Consider the following 26,448-nt stretch of genomic DNA (forward strand, 5'->3'; position numbering starts at 1 on the left):
ATTGAAAAAAAAATCTCCAATTTATATCATGGCATATTTTCATGGCACACAGAAAATAAGAAAGTGATTGGTGACAGTCAACATGACTTCACTTGAGGGCAAATTGTGCCTGACAAAGTCGGTAGCCTTCTATGATGAGGTTACGGTGTTGCTTGATAAGAGAAAAGAGACTGATGTTCATCTGTCTGGAGTAGTATAAAATATTTGACACTGTTCTGCAAGTGTCTAAACCTGAGAGACATGGATTTGGTGTGTGGATCACTCGCTGGATAAGGAATTAGCTGGGTGTTTACACTCAAGAGTTGTGGTCAATGTCTCACTGTCCAAGTAGAGACCAGGGACAAGTGGCATTCCTTTGGGTTCAGTTTTGGGACTAGCATTATTTGACATCTTTGTCATGATGTGGACAGTGGCATTGAGTGCACCCTCAGCCAGTTTGCTGATGACACCAAGCTGGGTGGTGTAGTCAACATGCTGAAGGAGAGGCATGCCATCCAGTGGGATCTTGATGGGTTTGAATGGTGGACCTCTGTGAACCACATGAAATTCAACAAGGCAAAGTGCAGGGTCCTGGTTGTGGGTTGAGGCAATCCTGAGCACAAATACAGGCCGCGTGGAGAATGCACTGAGAGCAGCCCTGAGGAGAAGGACTCAGTAAGTGAAACTGTATTTCATGCAAATGTACAAATCATAGAATCACAGAATCACAGAGTGACCTAAATAAAATTGACATAATAACATATAGTGAATTAAGCTAACTAGAATGAAGGCACTGGTCCCAAAATATTAGTGTTTATGGATAAAATTATCAGGAATGTCTACTGAACTTTAAGCACACACCCAACATTACTCTTTTAAGTTTTCTGGAATAGAGAAGACTTAAAAGTTCAAGTCTTATTTGCTACGATAACTAATATTGCTGACCAAAAGGATTTCCTGGTGGCTTCAGTCAGTGACCTTTGAGAAGCTGCTGTGTATAATGCCATCAGGCAAATGGAATAGCTTTTTGTTTATTGAGAGGTGAACCAGAAGAAGCCATCATCCGAAGCCTGGGCCATCACGCTAAAGCTGGAAAGATTTCCATGGCTGACAGTTGCTGTGTGCAGGTTTTTGCTGACCTCTGTCTTCTGACTAAATGAGATAATACCTGACAGTAAAGAACCAGCCAGTAGAAAGCATTATTATTTGCCCTTAGATAGAAGAAAAATAGGGCTTCTCAGGTATATGGGTTAAAAAAAAAAGTGTAACGACTATGAATAATGAAGTTGCCTTTTACATCACCAGTCTTACTGTTGGTATTTTTAATTTTGCATATGTGAAACAATACTATTTGTACAGTTTAAATGTAAGTGGATTGTTTTACACTACTTGTGCCAAATATATTATTTATAACAAGTATATTATTTATAACAACAGTCCAGCTAGGATCACTACTTGAAAATTTTTCAGTAAGTTCTGATCAGTCCCTAAATTGCTGAGGTCAAGGACCAAAAATACGTGTAGAATATTGCTCTACACTTGGTATGCCAAAGTAAAGATGCAGCTATAATTAACTGCTACTGAAGCAGAAACTACTAAGTGTTCCTGATTGAGTTATTTTCCTAATGTAAGCTGGGAAATTTGACGAAGAATCTGTTTAAAGCCTTAATAATTTTTACTGTTGTTTGTTTTTTATTTAAAGAAAGAAACTAAAAGCAAAACTATCAGGTTTCAGGATGTGCGTTTTAGGTTTATGTTTGTGTTATGTCAGACAAAGGTCCATGGTAAAACAGGTTAAACACCTTGTTCCTGGTGGCTTTGTAATGTTCTTCATATCAAAGGCACTTGCTGAAGTAAGAAGTGAGACTGATCTTCAGGAACCATAAGGAAACAAATTACTTTTTCAGTGGGCAGAAGTATTCAGAAGCTTTCTAAACATTTTCTCGAGTGAGCAAGATTTTGAAAGAAGCATATTTTGATAAAGTTCTTGGAAAAAAATCTGGCTCAATTTGGATTAATAAAGTCCAGCTTTTTATACGGAATTTAAAAACTCTTCCTCGCGCTGTTCCTTGCAATGTTATTATTGAAATGAACCTCAGTATACTGACCACCTATGTAAAATTTATATACTTAATTGTTTGGGAATTGCTTAATATATACATAGAGACCGTGCTGTGAATGCTGTCCTTGTCTTGTTTTAGTTTCTTTATTGTTGTGTTGCATGAAAATTCCAAATGATGCTGACATATGCATGTTAAAACGCTGAGGATCTTTTATTCACACAAAAGCTGCTTTAAGAACTGATTATTCTCTGGAGTAAATCAGGATTTCAAGTGTCATTGTGCTGGAAATGTCTATTTATGTATAGGATCTGCCAACATCCCATTTCTTTCCAGTGGCAATGCCAAATAATCATAAATAACAGCAGAACTCTTCAGTCTGTAAAAAAAAAAAAAAGTACCAGAGAAATTAGTCTAAGACCTATGTAATTAATATCTCCTGTATAATCCTCAAAAGGATGTTGTGCATTCCAGATTATGTGGTGATCTAAGGAATTGCTAGGTCCAATAGTCTGGTTCCTCTGCCCAGAAGAAAAATGGATCCAGGAAACTAGAATCTTGGAAGCAAAGCAGGAAAAGAAAGACATTTTGGAATCTGTTTGAAAAAACCCCAACACAAAAACTTTCAGTTGTTTATACAATTTAGAGTACATTGTGAACTTATTCCTTCCATGTACCCAAACATATGGTAGATAACTTTTGCATACAGCTAGAACCTATGGATATATGAGGCCTCTAAGATCAGTAAATTTAGTTTTACAGCAGAGGTTTTCCTTGAGATCCTCTCCTTTGCCAATTACAGATTCTACAAGGCCAGCCTCTTCAATACACTACAAGCAGAAGAGCTCGCTGTCTTAACTTCTAATATGCTGTCCAAAAGACAGCAGACTTCTGCCAGGCACAATCAGGTCTGAAATAACTTTGCTCCACAGACAGGAGTGGGGGACTCCTGGCTGGTTTCTTTAAGTGCAACAATTCATCTTATCAAGTGGTATCATCTTTATTATTGATACAATGGAAGAGAAGATTTTCTCCCTCAGCTGCAGATGAGTGCTTTAGGTCTGGGGGATCTCTCCCACCTTTTTGAAGACTGAAATATGGTGCCTTTCCTGTTGGCTGAGCTAATACCATTCAAACCAGAGTGAAACATTTTGAAATCCAATGTCTTTCCGAGTTTGGATACAGTGCCCGAATTTAAAACTGGGGCTAGGCAGAGACCTTCCCTGAATGCATGATTCCTTTTTGCCCTTTTTTACAAGCGAGTATTCACAAGTATATAATCTTATCAGTTTCTTTTATAATAAATAATTTTACTTATTTTGCATTTTACCCAGCTGCTTATAGATTTCTGTCGTGGTTATCAATTTTAGACTTCTATATCATAGTAACAGAGGCCATTTCAGACAGATTTTGTGTACTCTTTTTCCAGCTAGTAACTACCTGGGCTCCTTGCTTATTCATTTTTTTCCCCTGTGTTTGTTTTGCAGTTCATTTAACTGATTTTTTTTCCCCTATTGTCCACAATCAGATGCAGTTCTGAAACCTTAAATAGGTTTTGCCCTCAGAAAAAAAATCTAAATAATTTCCTGGCAATCAGACATCAGTACAAAGGTTTCTTTAATCCAGAGATATTAATGATATGATTTAAACTAAGTTTTTGGAAAGTCAAGATTCCTTCTGGAGATTACTATTTCAAAATTTTTCTAACCTCATATTACTGATCCATTGGAATTTGGAATTGAAACTTGTAAGTTTTTTAATTGTAGATTCAAATGAAAGTGGTACAGGGATGAGAAAACATTTGCAAAATGTAATTTTGATACAGTTTCAAGGAGAACATCTTTTTGTGCTACAGATGTGCCTTAATACTAATTGATTATTGCTTTAGCAGAAAGACTATTTAGAAGTGTTCCAAGATACAAAACCGACACTGCAACAAAAATTGTGTGGTGGCAAGTTATACTGTGTTTTCTCTTCTTTCATCTTGCTAAAATTAAATATGGCCAGAAGGAGTGATACAACTTCACTGAATCTTATGCTAATGCTTTCCCAGAAAATGTTTTCTTTTCTCCCTAAATTATTCATTGAGCTATTAGAGGTCTGAAATAAAACTTTAATTAGTTGTTAGAGGCTTCACAAAGTACAACCTGCTGGAACGTATGAATGGAGTTGAAAGAGAGCCATCTGACTACAGGAATTGCAGCCAGTGGAACAAGACATGGGCAGAAACCTAACATCTGTTGCAGATTTCTAGTGTTTTGGGCGAAGTGATTTTTAGCTGAAAGTTGACTGATGGTTTTTAGTTGACTGCATTATGAAGTACAACCTCATAAAATACTGTCTTAAATCATGTGTACTGTCATTTTCAACTGGTAATTTCACATTGGATTGTCCTTGCCCGTCCGAAAACTAAAGTTCATCAATCTAAGGGCATATATCATGTAAAACAGTGCCCAGTGTTGTCTGCTCCTGAGATTGTTAATTTCAGATGCTTTTCACTCTATATTCTATAGCTTTTTTCTTGAGATAAAGAGAGAAAAATGGGCTGGAGTTTTGAAAACAACAGAAGGAACTTATATACCTACCTGTCACTAAAACCCATCCCTGCAATATACTTGAAATAGAAAAAAAATTCCTACATTATGTAAATTCAGATGACAGTGGGGCTCAATAATTCAATGATCTGTCTTATCTGTCTGCTTAGTCAGAAACAATTCTTTGCCCTATTCTATTTAAATTTGTCATAGTCGTGCACTCATCTCAGACTGCAGCATTGCTCTTGTGACTCATTTCAAGATAAAAGCTTGGGCTAAATTGTCAGTATAACTATTTCAGGAAAAGTGACTTTCAGCAGATGGGAAAATAACAGTATTAACAATTATAATTATTTTATTGCAGGATTTGCAGAGTTTGGGAAGGTTTATTAATGATTCTGGAGTCAGATATATTGTCATATCCAAAACATCCACCATGTTATTATCTTCATTGGGACTTAATCTTTCCTCATGTAGTACAGGGATTCCAGAAAACCCCAGTGAAAAGCTGAAAACATGAAATCCTGTGTAATAATAATAAAATTTATGACAAGTGAGTAAGAGCTTATGTAACACTTCAGTAAAGGGTGATTTGTGCTGCTTTTCTCAACAGGTAAAGGAAAGCACGGATGAAAATAAACCAATCCTCACTAATGATCTCACAATCTTCTCTTCTCCCCAGTGAGGCTGAGGTTAATTTACAGAATACAGGACACCAACAAAGAACAAGGGTAGCAGAGAGTGGTTAAGGGAATAGAAAACTACCTAAAACGAAACTTCAAGAGCAGTAAGAGGGGGGGAAAGTCTTGTTGAATGAAACAGGAAGACTCAAGGGAAAGGAAGAATAGGAATCAAATCATGGTAGCACCAGAGTGTTCAGAAAGAAACAGTTTGCCACGGCACTAGGACTGGCTGAATAACAGGCTTCACAGTTCACAGATTTGTAGATTTTTTTTCTTTTTAATTTGGCTTGGTTTCAAATTGGAACAAATCCATTTTTTTAAGAGAAATTTCTTCAGAAAAAAAATTCCAAGAAAATGTTTTGGAAACACTGACATACTGTGTTTCCAAAACCACACATTTCCCCCTGACCCTACAGCTGCTAAATGGAACTGGCATTCACGGAGCAGCTCCATGGGAAGGCGAGGTCTGCGGCTTGGCTTAGGGCTTTCTGTTTTCGGGTCAGCCATCATGGACAGGCAACAAATAATGGGTTTAAACTGAACTATGAGATGCTTTTTTGAATTTTTTAATGTATTTTAAATGTGCTTTATATATATTTATATATATATATGTAAATTTATCTATTTTTCTGGAAAAGTTTGTCCAGAAGGAATTGTGGAAATGCTTGTAGAGAGTTTCTATATGGCTTTTGACCTTTTCACATCCCTACATAGCAATTATAAGCATAATAACAGCTGACTTGCATTTCTTCTTTTGCTTTTCAAAATCCTTTTTAAAAGAAATCCATAGGTGATCAAATATTTGCAATGCAAAGACTAACAGAACTGAGGTAAATAGATGAAGATCTGAAATGTCTTCCATTCATATTTATTGTGATTATTTGAATTACCTTTGATATGTCAATGTAGCCTGGAAAGGTAATGGTTAATTTTTTTTGTGATATTCCCTGTATCCTAATTTTTTTTGCAATCTTTCTCTAAACACTTCCTTTTCCAAATAGTCTGGCTTCTTCAACCCTGTGTATGATTATATTTTAAAGACCCAAGAATAAAAACAAAAGCCTTTTCCTTTCTTTTCTGTGGCATAGCAACATAGTTTGAATTTTGAAATGTTAAGTGTCCAGTGCTCAGATTTTTGTGATCTACTTGTACAGAAAAAAACCCCCTGAAAACCAAAAAATGAATCTTGCGAAACCATGGCCTGTTTAAAATGACAAATAAATTACAATCTGTTGGTGGATATCAGCATGCAGTAGAAGTATGAATAGCTCACGCCGTTTGCAATGAATCATTCACTCAAACTAACAGTGAGGAAAAAAAAGAGTGAAAGATATGAAAGAATAGAGTGCAGAAACCACAGAAATTAGAGAAAATACAGAAGGCCTAGATTTTTTTCTAGATACAAAATTATTTAGAGTTCATATTTATTGGCATGTATATTTTTGATTAAAAATTTTACTGTGATTTGCTATCTGAAAAACTGAATGTCTTTTACTTAAGCTAGCAAAGATCTTCTTGTTGTACACAAAATTTGAAGTTCTTAGCTGATCAGTGTTTCCAAAACATCTCCTAATACTTTTGCATTATGTTCAGTGTTCGTTTTATGATTTGAAGTCTAAACTATTAAAATTATTGGGAATTAAAAGAAGTTAAAATTCTGATACATATTGATATATTTAGGAAAGATTTCCCAGCTTTGTTGCTGTTTTCTATAATTAATAAGTATTTAGTATTGTGAGTATTTCATCGATTAGGTTAGGTAACTGAAATAAGTTAAATATCAGCTTTTCCAGTGAGTTAGCTGTATCATGCACTCTTGATAATGACTGGATGTGTCTCCCTTGACCAGTGATGTGTTTGTTGGTAGTGGAGGCCCAAATGCAAATGAAAGGTGCTTCACAGTTCTCTCTGAAACGGATCGAAATGTTTCTGTAATCAAAATATTATGACATGGACATATTCCAGTATTCCAAATTACGACTTTTTAGAATTTGAAAAATATTGGAGGACAAGCCAAATCCGAATTTTGGATGTTTTCATTTGGATATTTATGGATGTCTTTATGTTTAGGAGAAGAACTTATTTTAATAGAAATTTTCTAGATTTAAAACATTTCTGCAGACAAATTTCTGAGATGAACAAGTATGCAATTACACATAGGATTGATTCTTGCATTTTAAATGTGTGTAAACAGTATTTGTAAAAATATTCTTTACATATATATACAAAATAATTATCTTTAACAGTTTGAGTAAGTTTGGCTTACTGCTTGAAATTTGAGCTCTGTTTCTTCTTTACAGAACTGGTCATGACAGTCACAAATTTATTTCCTTAGATTTCTGGTGAGATAGATGTAAATCATACAATCCAGTTTATGCTGAGTAAGTTCGTAGGAAAAGAATGGTAAATTCATTTTACACATATTTTTTAATGCATTAAATGAAAATTCACTTTTCTTGAGTATTCATACTGAGAATTCATGAGAATGTTTGAAAGCAAACTCATAAGAAATTGAAATGCATTTGAGATAAATAATCTACAATTTCAATAAAAGATTTCTTTGCTTTTAGCAGCAAGTCGGTAGCATAATTGGAGGCAGAATTCTGGTGATTTAACATGTTTTTCCTAAGATTAAATGAAGTTAAAATGAATAGCTAATGCCAATCACCAAATATAATTGTATAAAAATAACTTCAATGAGCAGATTCAAGAGTTCTTATATTTCTATCTATAAAAATGTGTAAATATATATCAAGGAACTGCATATAGATTTGATTCCACTTTTAACTTGCTGTAATATTCACTTTAAAATACATGATTTTTCTCTATTTGGGGAACTCACTAGAGTTTTAAGGTTTACAAACTCTTAGAATCATACAATGGTTTGGGTTGGAAGGGACCTTAAAGATCATCTAGTTCCAGCCTTCCTGCTGTGGACAGGGACATCTTCCACTAGACCAGGTTGCTCAGATGTACATTCAAACTTGAACACCTCCAGGGATGGGGTTTCCACAACTTCTTTGGGCAAACCTGTTCCAGTGCCCCACTATTCTCACAGCAATGAATTTCTACCTATTATCTAATCTAAACTTACTCTCAGTTTGAAGCCATTCCCCCTTGTCCTGTCACTGCATGCTCTTGTAAATGCTCTTGTATAACCCACTTTCCTCTGTATTGTGAGAGACTTCATACATTTTCAGCAGTTGGCCCTTTGCAGTTTTGCTTACTGAAATATGAAACTGAACAGTTAATCTTGCATAAATATTTGTAGATAATAGAACTGGCATATAATTTGATACTTTTCTCAATTTAGAGGAAAACATTTGGTGAACTCTGGGTGTATTAATTGTGAGTAAACTGGCAGTGTTCCCATTTTTTAAGGTGTCAGTTTACAATTGCATTGTAACATAATCTTATCCGAACCCTGTACAATCTGTTCCAAGGGTAGAGAGATTAAAGAACAGAAAAAAAGAAAGGGACAAATGTGTTTTCAATCAATAGCTAATATGCAAGAGAGATTATTTTAGTTTTAAATGTGTATTGTTATATTTGGAAATACTTAGCTTAAAGTGAAATGTGAGAGCGTAAGAACGTGCAAAGATATCTCATTACATTAAACAGAAATCCTGTTCAAAGCCTTAATCTTCGGTGGTTACCTTTTCTGTTGTTTCACGTGTTTTGTTCTGAAAAGTCTCTTGGTAGTACCTGTTGTAATAAGCTGGATTTTTGAGAATGCATTCAGGGAATTCTAGTTGGGTTACTTCCTCCTACTGTCCCCAAATACTGTGTAGTGCAATAAACAGCAATGTGATTAGAAGATGGTTGTAGAGCTTGTGCTGTACTGCAGTTTGATGGTATTCTTACCGCCGTCTCCTTCATCAGCGATGAAAAGCAAGGGAGAGCCTTCAACTGAACCACAATCAGTTTCCCTACTGAGAGAACACTTCCTCGTTGCCACTAAAATTTGTGAAAGAAAAAAGCACATGGATATAGTGTGCATCTTTGACTGTATTTACTGGTTGTAAGTGCTGGTTGAAATTCTGGGATAATTGTTGGATAAAAACCTTCTTAGTTCTTTGATTCGGTTTTCTTAGTTTCAGTTTTTAAGACGTCTTGTCTAGATGTTTACACATTTTAAAATATTTGATTTTCTTTCACGGACACTCTTAACTTAGAATTTCCTGGTACCAGCAAATAAATGTGGAAAGTAATCTTCCTTATTATACAGATGGAAACTTCAAGTTGCATCTCAAGTTTTGTACTACTTGGCCCTCAGAATAGTAATCCCTCTTAAAATAAATATTGATTTGGTAATATTACTAAAAATTATTCTGTTAATGCTCTTTTGAATTTTTGTTTTTGCATACAACTTTACAGTACTAGTTCTAGAGCACCTATAACATATTGTGTTAAAACAAACACCAAGTGCTAAACTTCCTTTCCCCTCTCAGCTACTCCCAAGCCTTCAGGTAGCTAGCAGCTAGTTTCTAGGTTACCAGTGAACCAGATGGTAACACACAAGGAAAAAAAAAAGAGAAAAACATGGGATTTTTTCTGCACTTATTTAATTATGTTTTCATATTGTTCGTTGGATGAGTTAACTTGTGCTAAAAACACATTTTGTTCCAGGAAAGAGTTGCTGCTTTTCAAAATATGACTAAAATAACCATAAGAGTTTTGAGATGTAAGTTCCTACTGTTAAAAAATGCTGTCATGCAATATAACAACATTTAATACATGCAACTGTGTAATCATGAATAATAACTAGTGATCATTGTGTATGCTGATAGGAAGGATAAGGGGGGGTGTTGTGTATTTAGCTGGTCCCCTGCACCTGCAGAAAGCAGACAATTCTTCTCACTGTGGAAGAAACAAAATAATGACAGCATGATATTAAATGCAAACATTAATTTTTTTTGCAATAAAATACTAGGAAGAAATCTATCAATTAAGGTTTGTTATTGTGAACAGCAAAATTATGTTGTGTGTCAGCTTAAAGGCAAATAAAAAGACTTGTGGAATGAAATCCTTAATTCTCTGTTTACCACATAGCTACTAAATCCATTATTACTACTTTGAAGAAGATTTATATTGGCTATTTAAGCTTCTGTTTGGGATAAATTCTCCCTATACATATTAAACTCTACTTCATTTCTGAAGTAAATAACGAAATCACCAGCCCGTGTGATCTGATATTTTAGACTAAAAGAAAAAACAAGCTGCTGTGAAAACATAATTGTACTAATACTAGGACTCTCAGCAGGCCTTATTAGCTCAGGCATAGTCCTGCATTAATGTAGCTAAATGGCTTTTGGACAGGCGGTGGCTTGCTTCCAGACGATTTGGAGTGTGGGTGTGGGGTCAGCCCACGGCTTTCCACATCCAACAGCATAAGCACACACTGAGCTGATCGGTTATTTATAAAAAGCAACTTAATGTGTTTGGGAAAGATTACATTCTGCTGAAATATTTGTGCTAGCATAGGGACGTGGATACCTGCCATCTGGGGCTGATGAAAGCTGGTAAAGACTGCTCCTGGAGATAAAACCCAGTGCTTTCAGAGAAGGTAGCACCCCATAATGCTGAAGCTGTCAAAAACCCAGTATGTGTTGTCATGTTTTCTCCACGACTTTCTGCAATAAAGGTCTTTGGAAGAAAAGCAGTTGGAACTACTTTCTCTCACTAACAAGATTTATCAGCTCTTTCAATTATTAAAGGTATTGTGTCACATCCTTTGTACTCTCAGCCTTGGACCAGGATCTCAAGCAGAAATGAATCAGCAGTGCTGGTGGGCAGTTTCCTTGTGGCGTCTTAGAAGCCACTTCTGTTGGTTTCACAAATAGAGCTGTCAGGTGGTAATATTAATGTACAGCAGATACAAACATGAGATGGAGAAAGCCAGTCCTCCTAGGTATACTTCAGTCAGTCATGATGGCTAATGTTTCCTGTTCAAGGGAAACATCTCCTTGGGATGTGTTAACAAATTAAGTACTCTTCAGTAGTTAATTTGGGTTCCTTATGTACCAAACTTTTTTTAAAAAGGAAAATGGAGCCTACACTGTAGCACTGGCAATGGATAGTGCTAGCAAGTATTTATAGTGGTTGGTACCAGCACTGTCACCCAGCAGCCACAGTAGCTATCTGAACAGTCTTTCATTTTGGCATAGTACAGATAAGAAAGCAATGAACTTAAATGCACAGGTTAAATACATGCTTTGAAAGTAGGGTCAGGTGAAATTGGTTCCAAATACTGATGCTGTAAGGTTAGATTGGAGCAGAGGGTCTTACCATAGTTACTGTTTAACTTTCAGTCTGCTGAATGTATACCAACAAGTGTATCAATAAGATAATTTCTTGTTTTCTGTTTAGCTCTTGGAACGTTGTTGCAAATCCTGAATACTCCCACTGCAGCCAGCTACACTGCATTGGATTTAAATCAGTAACTACATACAGAGCCTCAATAATGCAGTCCTAACTCATTGTCACAGTCTGGATGGCTGTGATAGGTGGAGGGACACAGTACAGAAATGCTTCTATTGAACAGCCCATTTGCTTCTAATAAAGAATATATTAACAATAGGTAAATACAGCAGAATCAAGAGGGAGAACACAACTTGTTTGTATCGTACTAGAAGAACATTACTATATACTTAGCATTAATGTGCAATAATCACATTCACAAGCTGACAATTCCAATCAGTGTTGTAGAGCTATACAATTAAAGCATCAGTGTAATTAAGATCAAAGCTTTCTCACGGCCCACTTTACAAACAAATGGTATACATTTGAATAATATGCTCATCATGAAATGGTCCATTAATCAGATCATAATCAGTATTATGGCCAATCATAAAAGAAGTGAATTATCCGATTTAAGAACAAAACAGTGCCCTTCAGCTCATCTACAGTCCAGGTTATATGTGTGCATGTGTATTTTGTCTTGGAATCCTTCTTCTCTGATTTCCTCTGTTTATGATTTCGTGAGTTTTGTGTGAAGTTGGGGTACATGTCAGAATGAGTAAATGGAAGTGAGAAAGATGTCAGTCACTCTAACCAAAATGAAGAAAATATAAAGAAGTACAAATGAAAGCTATTGATGTTGCTTATTTCTTTCCCTTCAGGAAAGCCATTTTCAACTGTGCAGATTTCCATTAGTGTAAACAAAGTTATCTGTGACACCAATTTCAAGCTTACAGTTAACAGAATATTTTCACAAATGTCTTGAGAGACATAAGTGTCAGAGATGATTTCTAAGGCTGTATTACTCCTAAGAGGAGTGTGGGCACTCTTGTCTAATTTTCCTTGGCATTACTTTCAGGAGTTTTGTGGTGAGTTGTATTAGTGTTTGCTCTGTCTGGAAACTGATCTTACCAGAAAAATGTTTTCATTTGCACAAATCAGCTGAACTGGTTCACACCAGAAACATCACAGCCCAAACAAAGCAGCCAGGCAGGGAGATAAGGTGGGGCCAGAGGTTAGAGCGGCTTAAGAAAATCTTGAAACTCATTTTGAAGGTGGTGTTCTGTCTTGCACCAAAGCATCAGAAAGCAGTATGCTTTGCATGGAAAAAACACCAGCTAGTTTCTCTGAGAGCTTGCAGTTACTAGTACAAAAAAGGATTGTAAGGTTTGCAACTCCAAATGCTAATTTATTAGAAATAGAAAAAATATTACTATGTAAAAATTATAATGATGACAGAATTTGACTACTTATTTATAACTAACAACCTAAAGACTTGTTAACAATCTGGAAACTGATCCTCTTAGTTTCAAACTGTGAATTAATGCTCCTTCATATTTATATATTAGTAATATTGTTGTTATACCTGTGATAATGGAAATAAATAAATTACATTAATATTGTAAAATAAAGATATGTGTCTAATATACACACTTGTTACAGCTGTAAGAGACTTTATTAGCCATATAAATCTTTCTTCCAAGTCTGAATTTGAAGCAAAACCTTTCAAGTTGAATATAGTTGGAGAATAATTGCATTTAATTTAACATAATTCCATTAAATAATTAGGCTATCTGAGAGAAAAGGTGATTGGGTTGGTACCTGTGAAGCAAAGGATAGTATTTTCAAGCAGAGAAATGTAAGACTATTGGCTGGAATAGGACAACCACCTAATTGGTTAAGGTGATTGTTATATTGGAGTAATTGTGAGGCCCTAGAAAACTCATTTCCTGGGAAAATCATGGAGTTATTGGAATTCAGTCCCAAGCACCTGAAGGGCAAAGACATAGTCAAGAAACTCAACACAGATTTTCCAGGGCATATTATGCTCGACCAAGATGATTGCCTTCTTTAGTGATGTGACTAATTCTGTGCATGAGAGAAGAGTGGTGAATATGATATATCTTGACTTTCATGAGGTTTTGGACGCCATTTCCCACAGCATTTTTCTCTGTAAGCTGAGGAAGCATGGGGACTGTTAGAAGAATATTGGCTAGACCAACAAGTTTGAAGGGCAATAATGCACAGTTTGAGATCTGACTACTGGTCAGTAATGATTGTAATACCCTAGGCATGATGTTGAGATGTTGAACTGATATTGTTCAGTGACATTCAGCAGCGTGATGAATGGTGACACAGAGTGTATCCTCAGCATGTCAGTAACGGGAAAGCAGCTGACTGAGAGTAACAACACCTTAGTCTGGAGACACTTGAATAATCTGAGGATTGTGCCTACAGAGAACTTATAGGGTTTAACACGGAAAAGTGAAAAGTTCTTTTTCACTGGCAGAATTACCTTGTGAAGACTGGGAAGTGACTGGCTGAGAGATCTGCAGAATAGGGTTGGGATGTAACAGGTCATGGGAGGCTGTACGAGCCAGCAGCATATTCTCACTGGGAATAAATTGTGCAGTGTTCTGGGCTGAATTTTGAGGAGATGGGCCACTCAGGAAAAGTTCTTCCCATTTGGAGCCCTGACATTCAAAATGTACATAAAAAATGGGAGAGGATTCAACTGCTGGACTAGCAAGATGTTCTGGTACCTGAAGAACACCTCTGGAGAGAAGCTGAAGGACCTGGGTCTGTTACTCTGGTGGAAAGAAGACTAAGAGCCAGTGTAACATCTGCTTACAGCTAATTCAAGGGTAACTATGAGGATGACAGGTAGTATGGACTATGTAGCAAGGGCAATGGCCACATATATCTCAGACATTATGAAGAACATTTTCACTAGCAGGGAGATGAAGGACTGGAATAAGTTTACCAGACCAGTTATGGGATCTCCATTTCTGGATATATTTGAGGTTTGGCTGCACCAACCTTGACCTACCTGTAGTACCTGCTGGCTGTAGTTCTGCTTGGAACAGGATGCTGTACTTGATGATAATGAGAGTCCCTGCCTGCCAACACAATTCTGTGCTTCTAAGCTTTGAAGAATGATACTTTCTTTTCAGACTTAAAGAAGGAATTGTGAGCTGTAAAACTTCATTTCTTAACCAATCAGGTGAGCAAACATAACATACCCTTTCCATGGTTTTTCCTTTACTAATAAAGCTTTGCTTATGCCTGCTATCATCAGTATCCTGTAACACTGAAATGCTCTTCCAACAGTTTTATTTTGCTTTATTTTAGGCCTCAAGTCAGTCAAACCATTGTAAATGGGTATGAAACCCCAGTGATTTCCTTTGGTGGTTTATTGAGTTACTTCTAGTTTATAGTGCTGTATGATAACTGCAGAGATTTGCCCCAGGTTGATGAGAGCTCAGTGGCTATAAAATCAGTACCAATGTATTAACATTAATGACTATGGGGCTGCATAGATGTTATGATCATGCTTTCTATTACATAGGATTGCATGGTTATCACTGAGGTTAGAATTCAAGGGTTTTTCTTTTTATACTCTTTTGATAAAGATCCACTGCTTAGAAGGTGATAGTATTTTAGGAATGTTGATGGAAGCACTTCCCATGTGTAAGAAATAGATATATTTCTTCTTAAATTCTGACAATCAACACATATTTAGAACTCTTGTTTGCAAGAGAGGAGATAGACCCCATGTGTGCTCCTATTCTACTGAATACCTGTTCTAAATAATTAATTTTTTTGTAAAGATGGGATGTGATACATATAAAACACAATATATGTGAAGTTTAACAGGCAATCATTATACGTGACAAGAATATACACTATGACAAGACTAGGATGTAACTTATGGGAAAAGAGAGAAGTGTATTTAGATGATCTCTTCCATAAACTTTTTTTAAAAAATATATTTAGCATAGTTGTAGAAAACAGTGAACTTTTTTCTTCGTAGTTACTTGTGTAATTTTGTGGCAATAAAAAGAAACATAATAAGAACATATGGAACATGGACTGTCAAAAAGAAACAGTTGGCAAAACTGTGCTTCAGATTGCTGTCAGAATATCAGCCTTTCTGCAAGCTTGGAGTAGAACAGATGGGAAAAGTCAAAACTGGTAATGGTTTTCCACAGTTAACAGAGGAGAGCAAGTTAGCTGGCTAATTCATCCTTGGCATAAGATAATTGCCTTTTCATTTTTTCCTATAATGATGTTCATGGTTAGAGTCTTTTTTGTTCTCTCTATTCCTATACTAAGGTCGGAGAATCACTACAGGAGAACGTATGTGCTGAGGCTTATGCATTACATATGTGATGATCGAAGGAGGACATGAGGTTTACCTGCTAGTGGAGCACTGGACTCCATTTCATCCACATTGCCTGAAATGAAAGCAATATGGGATTAATGGCTGCGCCAGGACCTGTGTCCACAGGGTGCTTAGCTTTGACAGGCTTCATTTTGTCAACATGGATAGTCCCTTTGATTTCAGAAGTCTTTTTTGTCAGAATTTCAGTGGGGCTTCCTATGGACTTAAAGGCTGTGCGCTGCTTAAGTTCCTTGGGGCTTGTGCATTGCTGGAGTGATGATACATATCTGTATTGAAATGACTTTACAGGTTCTCAGCTCTGTACAAATACAACTAGAATATATTAAACCTTAAAAATTAGACTAATAATACAGTGACCTTGAGATTAGCTCATTTGGTTAGAGCATGGTGCTAATAACACCAAGATCATGTGTTTGATCCCTGTGTGGGCCACTGACTTAAGAGCTGGACTTGATGACTCTCGTGGGTCCCTTCCAATTCAGAATATTCTGTGATTCTGTCTATACTTCCTGAGATACAGGTAATATCACACCATATGTATGTAGGACTGGGTTCTTGGTTCTTAGAGTAAGGGAAAAAATTATGCTCTACACACCTTTAAATGCTAAAACAAAGGTTCACCTTTACATTGATGTCAATGGAAGCTTGGGATAATAAATATTACATAAAATTAAATGTTCTTGAATAGACAGAATCTTTCTGGAATCAAGATGGCTTTGAGGATAGGGGGTATTAGGATAATCAGTGAGTAGTCAGCGTCATACGCTAACTTTGTGAAAGAGAGCTAGCTCTATATACTATGTAATTTTAACCATCAAGACATCTAATTTGAACTAGTACATAATAGGACAGTCCAATGCATTATATCTGCACTGCTTCTGCTTATGTTCTTTTCTCAAACCTCTGTGGAATCAGCAGGTGTGCTATGGTTGCTATGAATATTGTGGTGTAACCTAGAAGAATAAAGAGCATATCCTTTTCTTTTTCTACCTTTTTCTGGTCCTGTGCCACATAGCTTTTAAAATTTGCCTATTAGAGTGATGCTATGTGGCCAATTATGAATTTACTTAGGAGATAACAGTAGGACTAGGCAAAAATGTGCTTTATTTAGGTCTATATGTATTTCAGAGTTACTTCTGCTAAACCGGTTGAATTTCAGAAATGCCATTCTTAAGGCCATACAGCAGGTGAAAATTGGCAAGATAGTTGGGATTGATGGAATTCCATCTGAAGTCTGGAAACATGGGGGCCAAGCACTCCATGCTAAATTTCACAAGTTTATGGTGTGCTGTTGGGAACTACCATCAGACCTTCATGATGCAGTCATCATCACCTTGTATAAGAAGAAAGGAGTTAAATCAGACTGCTCAAATTACCGTGGTATTACTCTACTCTCCATTGCTGGCAAAATCCTGGCAAGAATACTCTTGAACAGATTAATACCCGCTACAGCAGAACGAATTCTACCTGAAAGCCAATGTGGTTTCAGAGCCAACAGGAGCACCACAGACATGGTATTTGTTATCAGACAGCTGCAAGAGAAGTGTAGGGAACAGAACAAAGGTCTCTATGTAACCTTTGTTGATCTCACCAAGGCTTTCGATACTGTGAGTAGAAAAGGTCTATGGCAAATTTTGGAATGCTCAGGTTGTCCCCCCAAGTTCCTTAAAATGATCATCTCACTCCATGAGGATCAGCACGGCCAAGTCAGATATGGCAATGCACTTTCTGAGCCCTTCTAATAACCAATCGTGTGAAACAAGGCTGCGTTCTCACACCAACCCTATTCACAATCTTTTTCAAAGATTGCCAAAGGGCCACGGCAGACCTCGATGATCAGGACGGTATCTACATTCAATATTGTACTGATGGAAGCCTTTTCAGCCTAAGGCGACTGATGGCCCACACTAAGATGTTAAACCATCTTGTCTGGGAGCTGCTTTATGCTGACGATATCGCCCTTGTCACCCGCACATAAGCAGCTCTGCAGCGTTTAACATCCTGCTTTGCAGACGCTGCTGAGCTCTTTGGGCTGGAAGTCAGCTTAGAGAAGATAGAAGTTCTCTATCAATCTGCACTTCAGGAAGTCTTCCATCATCCCCATATCACCACTGACGAATCAGAGCTCAAATCAGTCCAGCAGTTTAATTACCTAGGTAGCCTCATCTCCTCGGATGGTAAGATTGATGGAGAGATAGACAACAGGTTAGCAAAGGCATATAGTGCCTTCGGAAAGCTTCATAAAAGAGTTTGGCGAAATAAACACTTGAAGAAAAGTACCAAGATCAGTTTTACAGAGCCATTGTGCTGTCTACTCTTTTATATGGATTTGAATCATGGGTCAACTACCGTCAACACCTGCGACTCCTAGAACGCTTCCATCAATGCTGTCTCCATACAATCCTAAACATCCACTGGTCAGATTATGTGACCAATACATCTGTTCTAGAACAAGCAGCAATCACAAGTATTGAGGCCATGTTGCTGGGAACACAGCTGTGTTGGGCAGGACACGTCTCAAGGATGAAGGACCACCGCCTCCCTAAGATCTTGCCTTATGGTGAACTTGCCACCAGCTGCTGCATGAGAGGAGCCCCGAAGAGGAGATACAAGGACTCCCTGAAACAACATCTCAGCCTTGGCCATATTAATCATCATCATTGGTCTACTCTGGCCTCCAATCAGGAGGTCTGGAGGCACACTTTCGAGAAAGCACGCAGGTTCACTCTTGAGGAGAAAAGACAACACAGAAATAATCGTGTCTTGCAGAATATACCACCTAAGGAGTCTTTCTGCTGCGCCTTTTGCAACCGGACATGCCTATCTTGTATTGGCCTTTTTAGCCACCAGCGCATTTGTAACAAACGTGGGTAGAGTCCTTCCCAAATCTTCGTTTGTGAAGCCCAGCCATAAGAATGAGAAATCTGTGATTTTAAAAACATGAATAATTGTAATATCATCACAAAGAAATAAGGCCATGTGGCATTTTGTAAATTGAAGAAGGAAACTCAGAAGCTGATAGCTTCTAAGTGAAATAACTAAGAACATATTACAACATACTTTTATGGAGGGTTCACACTTTATCTGAGTTTGAAAAAAGAAAAAAGAAGTGATTCAAACAGGAAGGAAATCACAGATCAGTAAGAGCCAAAATATGCTTCAATAACTAAGTTTCTAATACTATGTTTATTTAATATTTTACATTATGCTTGGTTCTTTTGGGAACATTTTACTTAGTTTACTGTTCCATCACTGTGTAGACCATTTTTTTGTAATTTATTTAACTGAGAAGTTCTTACAAAGTACATGAGGAATGATTTGCTAAACAGTCCTAAAAAAATAATAATTTTCAAAATATTTCAGTGCCCTAAGTGCTGTTGCTGAAATGGATGTAGGTACAAATGTTAATTCTCTCATTTTACACATCAAAGTCAGACTTGAGATGTGGAAAAAAACCCTAAATACTCTACATGACTACCTAAATGATAGGAATTGTTTTTCCTTTGCAGTTTGAAGATAAAAGTATGTTTAATTCATGCGGAAAGCAACTATAATAGCAACTGTGCACAAAGTGTGGTTCATGCATTTATACCTTCCTATTACATTTCAAACTCTTGCATTTTAACTCAGTTTCTTGTAGAACAAATTGAAATGAGCAGATCTCAAAGGAAATGAAATATTAATGGAAAAAGTAGATCTGTGCCAAATCTGGTCAAACTACATAATTGGCTAAAGCTACGATTCTGAATGGTCAGCTGAGTCCAGACATTGGAATTGGGAGCTTTCTGCCTCACTCTGCTGTCGAGCATTTCAGAGTAGCTGCTTGAATTTTATTTGTCTGAGACAAAAGACCTAGTGGGAGAAGGTGATGAGAGCAACGGGCTTAGTCACACTGGAAGGAAAGTCTGAAATAAGGGCAAGCCAGAGAATCCATTAGCTGCCAGGGTGGGACCAGAGACTGGAACAGTTTGGGGAAAAGATACACCATGATGTACTCTTCTGGTCCCACAGCAGGGTGTGCTGAGGAAGGTCTTGGGACTAGGGAGTAATAAGCTGCTATCGAGTAATTAAAAATCTATATTAATGCCTATTCAAAATGAAGGTGAAATGACTTTTTCAGATTAATTCTGCAATTTCTAGTTTGCTCAACGCTGCAGCTTTGTTTTTCTTTTAACAGATTTTATGTGTGTATCTCATGAATTATTCTTTAATATATGGAAATGTTATTTTAAATTGTTTTTAATTCAAATCACAGCAGAGCTGGTTTGACTGTCTGGTTTCAATTGAAGGGGAGTAAAAGATAGTAAACAGATCTAATTTAAATATACATTCTAGTGGAATTGCTTTCCTGGTAGGGTTTATTTCACACATTACCATTCCCCGAACTTTTTAAAATAACATAAACAGACAAGCCACACAGTAAGGGAATTTTGCCCTTAAAAGTAAGCAAAAAATTTTTTCTCAGCAGGCTTGCAAAAATGATATTTAAAATCCTCACTTTCCCCCTGTTATTTTAAAGGCTAAAACACTGGACATGGATCTGTTTCTGATCATTTATGAGCTAATTACTACACTTTGTACTGAAATAGCTCTCTGGGATTAAAAATTCTGGTTGCAGCTGTGGGAAGAGAAATCTAGAATATTAATGAAGCAAAGATTTTTGTTATTTATTTTTATTCAGTTTTCTGTATTCTATCCTTTTTCAGTATAAACTGCAAAAGAAATAGATAAAGACGACAAAAATGAGAACTGCTACTTGATTATTTTTTAAACTTTCGTAACATAGAGGAAGGAGTAAGATATATATATTATATTATTGTACATTAAATATAACTTCACTTCCTTAATATCATTGGAATATTTGGAAGATAGAAGTGGGGAAAAGCAGAAGACAAAAGCTCTGCAATGCTGAGACCAACTTTTCATAAGGGATAGTTTGTCCTTTTTAGGGACAATAGGTAGTGCAAATTAAGCAAAGAGAATTAAACTAGTCTCCTTTTGTCCTGCAAAGTATTTTTGGTCAACACTGCTTACCTAGAATCTCTGGACATCTGTATTTTTGTGTCTTTGTGTGTGAAAGAGCAGGGACAGTGTCTCTGGGATTTTAGGCTTTCAGTGTTAGACTTCAGCCTCAGCAGCCAGCCATTCTGCTGCTGAGGACATTTTGATTAAAACTGGTGGAACCTGGCTAAGCTACCTTGCAGGAAGAAGCAGACCTTTGAAATCTCATATTTCCTGTGAACCTTATTCCTGTGGTAGAGGAAGTACTTCCTCTCAGCACCATAACTTCTCCTTGAGACACAGGATTTACAGCTGATTTATGAATCTTCAGATTAATACATATACAGTCTGACCAGTCACTTCTCCAAGGTGCTCCTCACATCTGTGCAGGAGCAGCCAGGAGCAGGTTGTCCTGCCAGTGCAAGTCCTGCTGCTGGCGAGGCGTTTTGCTGGGGCCTCCTCAGATCAGGGCAGGACTGAGGAGCTGACTGATCTTGGCATGCTGCATCCTGCCAACAACCCCCTACTTAATAAAACATTTTTCCCTTAGTGGAATGAAATTGCCACTGGGCTGCTTTTTATTTCTGCCACTCGACTTGAAAAAAAGCTTTCTGAAAACATACTTTTCAAGGGATAAAAATGAAAAAGAACATTATTTCCAATTTGTGACTCAGTGTTACTGGTGTGAGACTTCAACTGTCAATAAACAGGTTGACAAAATAGTTCTGCGTTTGCTGATATTGGAAGGAGCTGTAAAATATTCCTTGAGTAAATAAACATAATTGAAAGGCCATTATTTTTTCTCTGGAGTGTTGTCTTAAAAAGAAAATGGAGAAATAGCTTAGTGGCATTAACTATGACTGTTTTGCTTGGGAAATCATGACTTTTCCTCTAGGAAGAGACTTCCATGAGGCACAGTGATTTGCCTGCTAAAATGCATATAATTTCTCTGGATCTCTTTGGGCATTTAATATTGACAGAAATTAGCTGGCTGAGTCAGTGTAAAGGAAAATAAGAGAATACTACAACTAGCCCAGGAAAAGTGTAGTGAACAGCTGGACCATGTGCTTGCAGAAAGTTTCTGCATTGTGCAGTGGTTGTGTTATACCCCAGAAGTTAAAAAATAGAGGCTTTGTCCATGCAATTGTCAGCAAAATCAGAGAAACATTTTAACCACAGCACTCTGATCAAGAATTAAGCAAAATGGTTTAAGAGCTGCTTTGGAATGCCATTTTTCTGTAGTGAAGCACTTTTTACATGCATTTAATTTCACTATGAATACTCCCATTGATTCCAATGGGACTGCTCTCAAAAATAAATGCTTGTAAAAGTCTGCAAGATCAGCCCTTTCCCAGTAGAATTATTTTGAATATATATTGGTTCAATAAGGTGGGAAGAGGTCTAATATATTTAAGAAATATTTATCAGATAAGGTAATATATAGAACCTTATTTCTAAACATGTTGTTGTGAAACTCTAAATTTCAGTCTAAATTTGGGATAGGTGTGCTCCATAGGTGTCTGAAAGTTACAGTAATCCAGATCCTAAATGATTTACAATGCAGCGATGATTGCCTTGGAAGCAATGGTCTTTTAAGGAAGATCTGCCTCTCTCTGTCATATCAGTATGTGTATATGCATGGACATTTCTCTCTCTCTACATGTATACATATATATATATAAATATATATATTATATATATAAAGATAGATAGCTGGATAGATGTGTGTATTCATTCAATTTTCTAAAAAGAGCTGTACTGGGACAACATAGATGTGCTATGGTGGGAAGTCCTTCAGATCAAAATGCAGCCATAGCTTCTCCATTACAGAATTACTGCTTTAGTTTTACCATGCCTCTCTTAAGGGGCCTGAGCCCAGGTGTGATACTCTAATGTCTAGCAAAGAACCTCAAGCCTTGAGAAGGTGAAAGAGTTGGATGGTTAGGACTGTAATTTGTAACACCCACTGATGACATCAGATCATACCAAGGTCACCCCTTGTAGAATGGAAAAGAGAACAGTCTCTGCATTTTGTTGGAGACAAGTCTTTTTATGAAATAATAATAGCAGAATATGCAATGCCAATAGAGAAAGTAAAGTGTTTTAGGGCAAAATGATTAATATCTGAACCCACAGCAGAGAATTAGGTAACAATAACTTATAATCTATAACTTTTAAATATAAATAAGCACAAGAGAAAAAGTGAATGTGATTTCAAGTGTTTTATGGAAATACACTAAAAGGATATTAGAAAGAAAATGAACAAGCAGAAGAAAGTTTCTGCACACTGCAATTGGCTTTTAAGAAGAAAAGAAAAGCAAAAGCGGCATGGCAGTAACTAAAAATATATAGTATCATCTTTCTCTGTAAATCATTGTCATGAGTCAGTGAAAGTCAGTTACAGGGACCAGCGAAAATTTGTGACTTTTGAGGAACAAAGAATACCTTTAAATATTCCATAGCTGCTGATAAAAATCAGGTAAAGAGATCCTTGGAAATTAGTACCTGTTCTGTTTCCTTGCAGACAGAGAGGCAGAATTTCTCATACCTGTCCGCTGTCAGTTTGATTGATATAACTGTGGAGAGGGAGTTCATGCTTAGCTTGCTTAGTAGTTGTTGCTTATTAAGAATGGATAATGGTACACCATGACAGGTCTGACTCTATTGTGCTGGTTGCAGTTCTTCCCACAGAGCAGACATTTACACAATAAGAAATAACTATAAACAATCAACAACTATTGTGTGGCAGGAACCAAAAGAATATTTATTGTTTGCTTCTCCCCTGATGTCTCTTACTCCTTTTGTGCTTGTGACTTTCCCAGGTATGGGATTTTGCACTTTCAAAGAAACTGTTTCAAGACAGTAGCTGCTTAAAAGCCATTATGCTACTTACTTAAGAAATTGTGTCTTCAAAATATTATTAAACTGTTTTTTACAGTAGTTGACTTACCTTGGTTCTGTCTTTAGCTTGCTGCTATGAACTGCTTAGAATCACAATAGAAAATGTTTGGCAAAAAATGACAGCTTGAGTCAATTTCTGAATGGCAATTTTCTTTAGTTAACCTAAAGTTTAAAAATTTTAAGCTGCAATATAAAGCAAAAGTAACTAAGTCCTAAAATATGTTTTAATTTAAAACATAACCATTAAAATAAAGGAGAACAAAAAGCAAAGATCTATTCACTATTACATGTGTACCAAATCTACATGGAGAAATGGATGATCACACTCTCTCACCCTCACACATACTTGTTCACATTATAAATTAATGTGGAAGCCTTTCATTGGTGAAATGGGAGAGCCAGTTGTTTCCAATCACATGCACAATCGAAGCATGAGTGTAACTAATTATGCAGTCACTTGTGTCTCAGATGGAAAATGGATTAACTCTCTGTGTGCCACCTTTTTCCTCTCCAACATTTTAAGTCTTCAGATACATAATAAAAGACTCTTACACTTGAAATGTGAAAGAAAATGCCTGTGAAATGTTGCTTTTTTAGTATGGTTACATGATGAATGGATTTCTTTGTTGTAAATTGAAGCAATCCACTGGATTAGGTAAATGAAAATGCGAAAAGAAGCGTTTTAGAATGCTTTGTAAATATCAAAATATTTACATATATTTGTATAACCATAAACTTGATCTTGGAATTGTTGTTCTTTTAGCTTGTTGTGTGGTTTCCTTAGCAATCTATAAACATTACAAATGAAAATCTGAGCTCTTATTTCTTCTTTCAGCCTGACTTCAGTTTTAGAACGAGTAGAAATCATTCTTTCACTGTGTTCTTTTTTTTTTGAGTATTTAGTAAGATTTTATTTATTAGTCAGATATATTTTAATTTAAATAGCAATTAAATTTAATTAAAATGTAAATTTAGTTTAAATTTAATTAAAATAGTAATTTAATTTGCTTCAATATGTCTTGGTTTCTTTATATGTTATACTTATATGTGTATTAAGAATATATAATGAAATTATTTTGTACGGGTCATTAAATATATTGTGAAGATTTTCTGTGATATTATTTTGTTTAAATCAGACCATTTCTGTTTGTTTGGATGGTTATGACTAAAAAAACTCACTTATGCTCTGTGCTGTATGCTTCTTCACAGATAAATAGAATGAAATGTCTTGCTGTGTCAGATGTTATATTCGCCAAACTGTAATATTTTGTTAGAGAAACTGGTTAGAAAAACAAACCAAACAAATTTGAAGGTCAGGTGACACAGATTATATTGGTTACTCCCATTTAGCATCCCCAGGAGTTTGAGAAAGAAGGCATAAACTGGAAGTGAAACTGAATGTGCTTTCTCATGTTAGTGTTGTAGTCGCTGGGCTGCAGAGTCTCAACAGCCTGTGTCCTCAAGTCTCTACTTTGTGTTACTTTTTCATTTTGCACACAATATTTTAATGTTCATTAAAACAGACAGTGTCAGATGTGAATAACATTTTAGTCTGTGGGTTAGGACACCTGAGTTCCAGTCCCTGGTCTGGAGAATGTTTAATAATTTATGCGAAGGGAAGAGCCTCAAAAGGAAATATTGAGGAAGCTCATTGAAGGGGCTTTGCAGCTTCTGCTTCCAGAGTTAACAGATACCTTTGTATGGACATTGTGTATGGCAGCCGTAAGTAGTTCCTCCCGAAAATCAGGTCTCTAGAGCTATGAGAAGACTTCCAGAAATTCATACACAATTACTGAAACTCTTTGGTCTTGATCTAAGAAGAGGAATGAATTTATGCTGCTTATGTGCTTAATGAAATAAGTGTACTCTCTGTTTTTGTTTTTTTTTTTTTAATAGTAAAGAAAAGAAGAGTAAGAGATACTTTTCTCTAAGGTGATCTGGAATATGAATCTAAAACAGATACACTGATTTTTCTCATTGGAGCTGTTTGTCTTTACTAAATAACAAATAGGTTCTTGACAATCTGTGCCTCAAGTTAGGAAATATGATTACCCCTGCTATTGTAGCAGTCAGCCTCTCCAATGCACAACCCTAATGTGGGAAGGACTTGCCTATTTAGATCCCTAAGAAATGAGCAGAATAAATGCCCAGTAGGCATATGCATGTGAATATGATGCTTCTACACATTTAAAAGGTCTCTCTTATTAAACTTTTTTTTTCCGTAGCCCTAAGGAAATCTTTAATTCCTCTTTGCATGAACATAAATACTTAAAAAACCCCCAACACACACACACACAAGACAGAAGAGACAGAGGAAAAGAGAGAGAAATCATCTTTCTACATTCCTGAGTCAATGCGTGTACTAGAAATGCATGAGCTATTTACTCATAACCTTGACCTCTCAGTTACAGTGAAACATTTCTGGTGCTTTTATTTCTACAGATTTTGTTGAACCAGATTTTGTGACTGAACTTTTCAGAGAAATCATGAACATAAGACTGACAAAGAGCAGTAAGAACATGGGAGAGGGCAGAAGTACATCACAGTGAACGTGTTTCTCTGAAGTCACTTTCAAAGCATTTACTGAAAGGCTTTCCTTTTTAACTACTTACCCGCTACAATGAACTGTGATAAACTCCTGCTAT

Source organism: Chiroxiphia lanceolata, chromosome 4 (genome assembly GCF_009829145.1).
Source record: "Chiroxiphia lanceolata isolate bChiLan1 chromosome 4, bChiLan1.pri, whole genome shotgun sequence".
Taxonomy (NCBI): Eukaryota; Metazoa; Chordata; class Aves; order Passeriformes; family Pipridae; genus Chiroxiphia; species Chiroxiphia lanceolata.